Here is an 11,250-nt window from a genome sequence, read left to right on the forward strand (position 1 = left end):
GGGGGTGTAGCTCAGTGGTAGAGCGCGTGCTTAGCATGTACGAGGTCCCGGGTTCAATCCCCGGCACCTCCACCAGTTTTGGGGGAAAGCGCCTGGGATCGGGGCGCGTCTGCCCCGCTAACCCGCCGCCTGCTCTCCTTCCGTTTTCTACCCGCCCGGGGTGCGGCAGTGACACCGACTTCCTACTGAGAACAAAGGTCCTGGGCCCTGCGCACCAGGAACGCGCAGAGCCTCGGTCTCATCCGCTTTCTTTGGAATTCTGCAAAGTTCTTGGGACAAAGAACACACTGGAGGTGGAACAGCATAAAAAGATGGTATTTTTTTTTTTCCCTTCTGAACTTGCAAACTACTTTACCCTTTTTTGTGTCACCAGACACGGACCCAGGGGGCCCCAGTTCCAGCTGCGGGCTTTCCAAGGCACGTGAGGGGCCATGAAGAGCTGTCGGTCCGAGCCTAGACGGGGTGACGCAGACCGAATGAAGGCTGGTTGGTGGCAGGGGCCCAGGACGCCTGCCTCTCTGCGGACACGGTGTGGGACCAAGCAGCTAAATATTTCTTAAGTCAAAATAAATGACACGTCAGGCTCATTTTAGAAATGACTAGAGAGGAACCTTCCCACTGCCCCCAAACCAAGGAGCATCCCACAAGTAACACCTGCGTATCCTAGCCGATGCATAATCAAAGCCGATGTGCTAGTCTGAAGTGTGAGTTGAATACACACCTTGGGAGAGAGAGCCCTCAGTTTTAAATTTGTTAACTTCTAGGGATTATTTGGTATTCTGGAAGATAATTCTATGTAATATATATTATTAGGAGACTCTTATATTCTGTACTACCTATTTAAGTTTCTTTAAAGTATTTTTGTGTCAAACATTAAAAATTTTTTATGACAAGACAAGGATGTCTATTATCTTCACTACTATTTAATGCTGTGATGGAGGTATTTCTTTTTCTCCTTCCTTCCTTTTTTTTTTTTTTAAGAGAGAGAGAGGTGAGGAGAAGAGCCAAGGGACAAGGAGAGAGAGACTCTTAAGCACGCTCCACACCCAGTGCTGAGCCAAATGTGGGGTCCATGCCTGTCTCAATCTCATGACCCCAAGATCATGATCTGAACTGAAAACAAGAGTCCGGCCCTTAACCGAATGAGCCCCCCAGGTAGGTGCCGCTCTGATGGAGGTATTAACCAAGGCATTCAGATATGAAGAAACAGAGGGTTAAGTATTGGATAGTAAGTGATAAAGCTATCTCTATATAGCTTGGTAGGATTATATGTCTGGAAATTGCCCTTCAAAGTGGAAAAGCTACTAGAGCACCTACTTGTAAAACCAACACAGACTCACACGTAATAGTCTATATCTAACCTTTGGAGGCTTTTGGATAGCATCTCATTATTTTGAAAGTTGACCAATGAAGGAAACGAATCAAGTATTTACCCTATATGAATAATATGGAATTTTTAAAAAAGATTTTATTGATTTATTTGACAGGGAGAGATAGTGGGGTGGGGGAGGGACAGGGGAGAAGGAGAAGCAGATCCCTTCTGAGCAGGAAGCTGGACGGGGTGCTTGATCCCAGAACCCTGGGACCACAACCCAAGCTGAAGGCTGACGCCTAACTGACTGGGCCACCCAGGCACCCCTGGGATGTTTTTTTAAGATAAACATGCTGTTGATAAGGGAAAGATTTTCTCCATAGAAGAATCACAGCTGATAAATGCAGGAGGAATGATTAAAATTAGAATCAACATTTTACAACAGATCTAATGCATCCAGGTCATAATCATCAATGGCTGCTACAGCCCTGAGGAGAAATCAGACAGAACCCTAGAATGGACAGAACCGCTGACATTCCCTAAAAGCAACAACTGATTCCATGGCACTAAAACTGAGAGGACTACACATCCTGTGTGTCTGGGTGCAGTGAAACAGAACATTCCCAACCCCACCAACAAAATACTTGAGTTAAGAAATTAATGGTTTAGGGGTGCCTGGGTGGCTCAGTGAGTTAAGACACTGCCTTTGGCTCAGGTTATGATCTCAGGGTCCTGGGATTGAGCCCTGCATCGGGCTCTCTGCTCAGCGGGGAGCCTGCTTCCTCCTCTTTCTGCCTGCCTCTCTGCCTGCTTGTGATCTCTCTCTGTCAAATAAATAAATAAAATCTTAAAAAAAAAAAAAAAAGAATCTGTTTAATAACACAGGCAATCGGCCAGATCCAGAATGTGAAAAAATTCTCCTGGGCCAACTGACCCTCAGAAGGTAAGTGACATGGCAGGGGTAGGGGTGGGGAGAAGGAGGCAGATATGATACAGATGAAATGACATACAAGGAGATTAAATGCAACACATTTGGATCTGGACTCAAACAAAATAATTGGAAAATGAAACAACTGAACATGGACTGAGCATTAGACTACATTAAGAAGTTTCTTTAATTTTGCTGGTTGTGATATTATTATGGTAATGTTTTAAAAAGTTTATAACTATTAGTTATACATGTGAAAATATTTATGGTTGAAGTTAATACAATATTTGAAATTTTATTTGTTTTCCAGGGGGCACCAAAAATAAAACCTGAAAGTTGGTAAAAATAGAACAAGAACAACAAAGTGATCATTAAATGCTCAGTGTGTGACTGAAGGAAGCTATATTCATTAGAGTATAAGCTCTATTTTAAAATGTCTGAATCTGGGTGGCTCAGTGGGTTAAGCCTCTGCCTTCGGCTCAGGTCATGATCCCAGGGTCCTAGGATCATGACTAGGATGGAGCCCCACATTGTGCTCTCTGCTCAGCAGGGAGTCTGCTTCCTCCCCGCACCCCCGCCATGATCTCTGTCTGTCAAATAAATAAATTTTTTTTTTAAATGTCTGAAACAGAGTAGCCTGACTGGCTCAGTTGGTGGAGAATGGGACTGTGGTCTTGGGATTGTGAGTTCAAGCCCTCACACTGGGCATAGAGATTATTTAAAAAAAAAAAATTGTAAAAATAAAATAAAACATCCAAAACAGAAGGTTAAAAATGTTTACATTCAATATTTATCTTACTGACTTTATATTACATATTTAAATATATTTTTTAATTAAATTTTCATTTTTCTCCAAGAAATGGGCAGAGGACATGAACAGACATTTCTGCAAAGAAGACATCCAAATGGCCAACAGACACATGAAAAAGTGCTCCACATCACTCGGCATCGGGGAAATACAAAACAAAACCACAATGAGACACCAACTTACACCAATGAGAATGGCTAAAATTAATCAGTCAGGAAACGAGAGGTGTTGGCCAGAATATGAAGAAAGGGGAACCCTCCTACACTACAGGTGGGAATGCAAGCTGGTGCAGCCACTCTGGAAACAGTACAAAGTTTCCTTAAGAAGTTGAAAATAGAGCTACCCTACAAGCCAGTAATTGCACTACTGGGTATTTACCCCAAAGATACAAACGTAGTGAAAAGAAGTGGCACATGCACCCCAATGGTCATAGCAGCAACGTCCACAATAGCCAAATGCCGAAGGAGCAAAGATGTCCCTTGACAGAGGAATAGATAAAGAAGATGTGGACCATATATACAATGCAATATTCCTCAACCATCAGAAAGGGTGAATACCTACCGTCTGTATTGATATGGATGGAACTAGATGATACTATGCTGAGTGAACTAAGTCAATCAGAGAAGGACAATTATCATACAGTTTCACTCATTTGTGGAATATAAGAAATATCCTAGAGGACCATAAGGGAAAAGAGGGAAAAATGAAACAAGGTGAAACAAGAGAGGGGGAAAAACTATACGACTCTTAATCATAGGAAAGAAACTGAGGGTTGCTAGAGGGGACAGTGTAGGGGATGGGGCAACAGGGTGACGGGCATTAAGGAGGGCACATGATGGGTGAGCGCTGGCTGTTGTGTAAGACTGATGAGCCACAGACCTGTAACAAATAATACATTGTATATTAATTAAAATTTTTTTTAAAAAGTAAAAAAAGGAAATGTCCAAAACAGGAAGTTTAAAATGTTTACATTTAATATTTGTTATTTATATTATATATTGAAATGTATTTTAAATTTAACTTTCATTTTTCTCAAAGAATGGCTTCTGTTTCCTGAAAATCATTTCAGTGGATAGTTTTTTAATTAGGCATAATGGACAAATAAAATTTTAATGTATTTAAAATGGGGGCACCTGGGTGGCTCGGTCAGTTGAGGAGCCCACTCTTGATTTTGACTCAGCTCATGACCTCAGGGTCCTGAGTTCAGCTTCCAGGCTCTGTAGGGAATCTGCTTGAGAGTCTGTCCTTCTCCTTCTGCCCTTACCCCACTCTCTCTCAAATAAGTAAATCATAAAAAAAAAAAAACGTACAATGTAGTGATACATGTATAATGTAAATCGAAAAGTACAATGAGCTATCACGTCACACCTGTTAGGATGGCTATTATTTAAAAAAAAAAAAGATAACAAGTGTTGGTGAGGGTGTAGAGAGATTAGAACCCTCGCGTACTGTTTGCGAGAATGTAAAATGGTGCAGCAGCTACACAAAACAGTATGGATGCTTCTCAGAAAAAGTAAAAATAAAACTCCAAAATGATCCAGCAATCCCACTTCTGGCCGTATATATATCCAAAAGAACTGAAAACAGGATTTTGAAAAGACATCTGATGGTCAAGATACGGAAACAACCGAAGCATCCATTGACAGATGAACAGATAAAGAAACTCTGGCATATACACAAAAATATTATCCAGCCTTTAAAAATGTTGCCAGTTGTGACAACAGGGATGGACCCGGAAGACGCTGTGCGAAATGAAATAAGCCAGCCAGAAGGACGATTACTGCATAATCCCACTCTGGCCAACGGTCAGACTCGTGGAAGCAGAGGATGTGATGGGGATCGCCAGCAACCGCGGCGGGGAGGAAACAGAGAGCCGGGCTGGCTGAGGATAAAGTTTCAGTTACGCGAGACAAACATGACAGAAATCTGCCTCCAGTTAGCAAGAAGGTATTGCACACTTCCCAGTTTAAGTGGGTAGGTCTCTCTCTGTCACACACACACAGACATACACTCAAAAAGCAAAAGGACACAAGGAAACTTCGGGAGGTAGTGCATATGTTGTAACCTTGTTTGTGGTGACGGTATAATGAGTATTTGCTTATGTCCAAACTCATCAAACCATACCCACTGGGTATGTGTAGTTCTTTGTATATCAAGTATACCTCAGTACAGATGTCCAATCTGAGTAATGCCAAGCGTTCACAGGCTTATTATTGTTTGCAGCTGTTCTCTGAATATTCTAGAAATTATCTCATTTTTAATGAAATCTTAATTATCGAAGTAACTTCTCCTCATCTGTGTGGTGTAGTTTGATGGTCAGAGGGATGAAAGACAGAGATTCCAGTTCCAGATTGAACACCTAAGACCCGGAGCCCTGAAGGCAGGACATCAATGTCCCAGCTCGGACATTCAATGTTGAAGGCAGAAGAACAGTGTCCCAGCTCCCACAGACAGGCAGAGAGGAGGTAAACCCAACCTTCTGCCTTTTTGTTCTATTCTGGCCTTCAACAGATTGGATGATACCCACGCCTATCAGGGAGGGCTCTCTGCGTTACTCAGTCTACCAATTCAAACAGTAGTCTCCTCTGGAAACAGCCACAGACATACCCAAAGATAATGTTTAATCAGACACGTGGACACTGATGGCCAGTGAAGCTGTCAAAAAGGTTAATCATCACATCACAGTCATTGATGTGTTAATTTTCCTAAGATATCCTTTTGTTTCTAAGGTATCGTAAATCTTCAACAATCCTTAGTTTCCTTATAACTAAAGAATGCAATTACAATAAATATTCCATTCTGATGCATTATAATTTATCTATCACTTCTTTTAACCTCCTGAACTGTGCTCGTTGAGTCTCGTGTGCGGACACGATCTGATCATGAAATAAGGTGGTGGCGCACGTGATGACGGCGGCAGCGAATTTACTGTGTACTGAGCAGGGAAGAAAGAGGTTTGGGATTGCTGTTATTAAAACTGGGTCATGTTCACAATTATTCTGAAAAACAAACAAACACACAAATAAATAAATAAATACCAGCCATTAAAACATACAGTGACTCCTGTGCCTACTGGAAGGGCGACCAGAGGGGAGCTAACATAATACAACTAACTGTACTTTTTTTTTTAAGATTTTAATTATTTATTTGACAGGGAGAGACAGTAAGAGAGGGAACACAAGTAGGGGGAGTGGGAGTGGGAGAGGGAGAAGCAGGCTTCTCGCTGAGCAGAGAGCCCTATGCGGGGCTCCATCCCAGGCCCCTGGGATCATGACCTGAGCCTAAGGCAGATGCTTAACCCACTGAGCCACCCAGATGCCCCACTATCGGTACTTCTACTTCAGAGTTGCCAAGAGCACAAAGCCAAAACCCTTGTTTTGTTTACAGAATTCAGGTCAGGGGGTGCCTGGGTGACTCATTGGGTTAAAGCCTCTGCCTTCGGCTTGGGTCATGATCCTGGGGTCCTGGGATCGAGCCCCCCATCGGGCTCTCTGCTCGGCGGGGAGCCTGCTTCCTCCTCTCTCTCTGCCTGCCTCTCTGCCTATTATTAAAAGAAGATGATCTGTCTGTCAAATGAATAAATAAAATCTTAAAAAAAAAAGAATTCAGGTCATGCCTTGACCTTTGAAGGTACCAATGGAAAAAGGAACACTGGGGTTCCTGTCCAATTTGGGTCCTCCAAGATGATGCCTTCACTCCAAGACCAACCACATCCCCTCGATAGGTATTACTGAATCTTCTGATGTTGAACAAAAATGCCACCAAAATGGCATCTTTCTATAGCTTCTTAGAGATAAACTCTGCCAGGAAGTGGGAAGGAAGGCTGAAAGTGAAAACTAGCAGGGGCATGACAAGGAGAAGGAAAACACACAGAGGAGCACCTAGACATTTTGCTGGGCCTTGTCCCTTGGTGCGGGAGACAGAAAGAAGAGACAACAAGGATAGAACCAGGAACCCATCCATGCACATTTTAAACTCTCCAACCTATTATATCCTCTCAACTATGCCTGTTCTCTCTCCAATCTTTGGTCAAAGAGAAAAAAGGTTTAACCTGATTTGCATAGCTCCTTGTTCAAGGCTGTGTCTTATTCAGTAAGCGGTTGAAAATTTGGCTTACAACAGGTTGTATGCATGACGACCAAAAAATGTAGCATATTGGTAAAAGACCAGCATAAAAAGAAAACAGTTTTTGTAAAGATTTTATTTGTTTGACCAAATGAGAGAGAGAGAGACAGACAGACAGTGAGGTCGCACAAGCAGGGGGAGTGGGGAGGGGAAGCAAGCTCCTCACTGCACAAGGAACCCTGGGACCATGACCCAAGCTTATTAAGGCAGATGCTCAACTGCCTGAGCCACCCAGGGGCCTGCCTCAAAATGAAAACATATGTTAAAGTAAGTTGCTCAGACAATTCCTGATATAAAGTTCAAAGTCTAACTATTAAAAGAGGATGATCCAAATAGGCAAGAAAAGGGGGTAGGCTCGTCTTCACTGGTATGGCAGATAATTTTTTTTTTAAAGATTTTATTTATTTGAGAGAGAGTGAGCATGAGTGGGGGAAGTAGGGTTGGGGAGAGGGAGAGGGAAAAGGGCCTTGATCCCACAACACTGAGGTCATGACCTGAGCTGAAGGCGAATGCCTAACCAGCGGAGCCACCCTGGTGCCTAGCACTGCAGAGAATTCTCTTTCGGGTCAGGAGTCATCACCTTCGGTCACCTGATGTCTGTCTCTATGTAAACTCCATTCAGGGACTTATTTTAGAGGAAGGTTTTATAAACATTTTGCTCATCTGTGATGAGACTTAAAGATGTTGTAAACTATCTTTCTATGATTCTATTTTTTAATTTTTAATTTAAATTTAGTTTATTAACAGGATGTATTATCGGATTCAGAGCTAGCGGTCAATGATTCATCAGTCCCATATAACATGCCTGCTCACCACATCACGTGCCCTCCTTAACGCACAGCACCCAATTACCCCCGCCCGCCGGCAGCCCTCAGTTTGTTTCCTATGATTAAGAGTCTCTTGCAGTTTGTGTCTCTCTCTGGTTTCATTTTGTTTTATTTTTTCCTCTCTTCTCCATGATCCTGTTTTGTTTCTTAAATTCCATATGCGTGAGATCATATGATAATTGTCTTTCTCTGATTGACTGATTTCACCCAGCATAATCGCCTGGAGTTTCATCCATGTGGCTGCAAATGGCCAGAGTTCATTTGGACAGTTGAGTAGTACTCCATGCTCTAAAGTATTTACATGATTGTGATATATTAGCTTTATAATCTCAATTAAGTGGAGGAATTTGGCAATATTTAAACTTCCCAGTAATGTACTACACCTAACTTTGTATGTCCCCAGTGGCTTATTTCTTTAAGTACTGTAGGGACCCAGGGCAGTCTGTTCCACATGGCATAGTAATTATTTTGAATGGAAGCTACTCCGGAAACAGCAGGTGCAAGGACATGACACCCTCCTCTGCCCCCCTGAAAGCAGGAAACGAATCTCCCCTATTCAAGGGACCCTCCTTGTGGTAAGAAGGAAAAGACATCCTTATTACCAGAGATAGGAAATTTAAAATTGAGACAGCTGTAGAAATAAACCTTGTTACTTTATTACTAGATCTACCTCAGCCCAAATTCCACTTAAAATCTCTTATTAATTAAAGTTCCCAAGCCTCTGTCTTCTTCATCCTGTCAAGTCCTCACAAATCTATTTTCTTTGTTCAAAATAGGTCTCAGCTTCATTATTAGTCCCCTGTGCACAGGTAATAAAACTCCCTTAGTTAGCCCTGTTAATCTGTCTCAAGTCAATATAATTCTGAGCCCAGTAAGAACTTTGGCTGGAGGAAAATTCTTCTTTGTCAGTAACTTTAATAATTGAAGAAGGGCCTGCTAAGGGTTAAATAAGAGACAAACCAGGACTCCTATTCCGGGTTTAGGAAAGTGGAGACGCCGGGGATCGAACCCGGGACCTCATACATGCAAAGCATGCGCTCTACCACTGAGCTACATCCCCACGAGGAAGTTGTTCCTTTTCCCCCTCAATTGCCGACCAGGGCTTCTGCCTTACTGGTGAGGCCTGCGCCTGGGCTTCGGCGGGTTTCTTCAATCCGCACGCACAGGAAGACCGTCGGTCAGCCGACTGAACAAATGCATACGAATTACACCTACCCCTTCAACGTCGTTTAGCGCAGTTTGTATTTGCAGATTTATGCTACTAGATCGCATTTGCTTCATTCTCGACTGGGCCGATTTTAGAGCGCGGAGGCAGCGCCTGCGTCCCGCCTCGCCCCAGCCCGCGCCGGCAGCCCAGAGCCGGCCGCAGCAGCCGCTCAGGAGAGAGCCGGGAGGGTCCGCTGGCTCCGCTAAGACCGCGCGGGGAATCTTGCAACGAGGGCTGTGGGGGCGGCCGGGCTGAGAAACACATTAACAGCTTCAACGCGTGCCTCGCTCTGCCTCAGTTTCTCGCCTTCCCTCCGGCTGGAGTCCGTGGCCTCGCCGGCTTTCCCTCCCCGCGGAGGCCGCTCCTCCGGCTGGGACGAGCCAGGCTCTGCTGCCCGGCCGGCGGCGCCCCGCGCCCCGGAAGCCCCGCAGAAATGCCCGGCGCAGCGACAGCACCCTGCGCGTCCCGAAGACTCCCCGGGCCCTGCCGTGTCGGGAGAGGGTCCGGACCGCAGACTCCCAACAGGACAACAAAAGGCCAACGCTAAGGGGAGACACTTGGGACCGAGTCCGGGAGACACGAAACTAAACATAATGCCTACAAATAGGCAACAAAGCCACTGGTTTCATCCTCCCGGCGACTGGCGAAGGTGGACGTCTCACCGAAAGCCCCCCTGTGAGCGGGGGCGAGCACACCCGGATCAAGGGGCGCAAACCTCCCATCACCCTACTCGCTGCCCCGTGAGGTCGGTGCAAGCGCACAGCGGCCCCGCGCTCTCGCGACAGCAGTCCCCGCGAGGCTCCAGGTCCCTGCCGAGGGTACGGGCCCACTCACCTCCTGCCGCCTGCCCCGCCGCGCGAAACCGTCCCGACGGAGGGGAGCCCCGCGGGCCTGACCCGGCGCGCCAGCCCCAGGCGATGGCCGAAGGACGCGCTGGTCACCTAGTGGTCCCGGTGACCCCGAGGACATCGGTCCCCGTCTACCGCGAAGGCCTGTGTGTTGCGGAGTGAACGTGCCGGGTCCCACGGTGGCCCAGTGGGCAGTCGCCGCAGGGCAGCAAGCTAGCAGGCAGACTCGCGTGGGGTGTGCGCTCCTGAGCCGGCGGGGTGCGCTCCGCGGGGAGGGTGGGCCCCGGCCAGGCCACCGCTGCCACTTCGCCCTCGCCCCAGTTCCCTCCTCTCTCTCCGGTCGGGGCAGAGCACACATTACAGACACCTAGGAGTGAAGGAGACTCCGGTCCCGGTGTAGTCGCTTTTCTCCGGCGATGCGAAGGGCACCTGCGGACACGGGGTGTGCCTTGGGAGTGCACTCTTTCGTCTGTGGAGCCACCGCCTCCCTCCCTGGTTCTCCTCCTCCTCAGTCCCCGTCCCCGCCTGGTCCCTGCACCAAGTCGCCGGCCAGTCTGCACGGAGGTGTCCAGGGGTCGCGGGCTCGAAGTCTCTGGGCTCAGGTGTGGGGCAGCGGCTGGGCTTGGGAAGTGTTGAGAGCACTCGCCCAGCCAGCGAGGTTTGGGCTGGCGTTTGAGCGCGGGACTCCTCGCCGCCACCCGGCCGGGAGGATCCCTCTGCAGCCCCAGGGCTGAGGCCGCCTCTTGGGGCCGTGCGTCTGCGGAGGTGCCAAACGTTCTCCCCGCGCCTTCGTCCGTGGGGTCCCTCTGATCCCGAGCCAACTGCCGCGCGTGGCCCCTCCCCTTGCACCTGCCAGTGGGAGTCCTCACCTGGTTCGTTCTGGGGGCACAGGCTTGTCTCTGAGACGCCGCCTGCACAGCTAGGGATGCCTCGTGGGGACGCTGCATTCGTTCCCAAACTAAAATCTCTTGACGGTGGTGCGAGCGGCCGAGGCGGCGAGCGTCGCCGCCGCTGTCTGGGGTCCCTGTCTGTGTCTGCAGAGGAAACCCGCTTGCCGGGGAGCCCGGAGCTGAGGAGCGGTTCGCGCGTACCTGCGGCTCCCGAGACCCCGGGACGCCCCCGACACCGCTCCCCTTACGCAGTTGCGTCGGTGACATTTTAGGCGTCGCGAAGGCCGGATGCTGGAGCAGAAGCC

General features: G+C 47.3%; 2 non-coding genes across 2 annotated transcripts; one reads left to right on the forward strand and one right to left on the reverse strand.

The window, feature by feature from the left end:
• TRNAA-AGC lies at positions 1 to 72 on the forward strand. The gene has a single exon. It is a non-coding gene; the product is annotated as a tRNA-Ala (tRNA).
• An 8,916-nt stretch (positions 73 to 8,988) lies between these two features.
• Positions 8,989 to 9,060, reverse strand: TRNAA-UGC. The gene has a single exon. It is a non-coding gene; the product is annotated as a tRNA-Ala (tRNA).
• Positions 9,061 to 11,250: the final 2,190 nt, after the last annotated feature.

This window comes from Mustela erminea, chromosome 4 (assembly GCF_009829155.1).
Source record: "Mustela erminea isolate mMusErm1 chromosome 4, mMusErm1.Pri, whole genome shotgun sequence".
NCBI classification, from domain to species: Eukaryota; Metazoa; Chordata; class Mammalia; order Carnivora; family Mustelidae; genus Mustela; species Mustela erminea.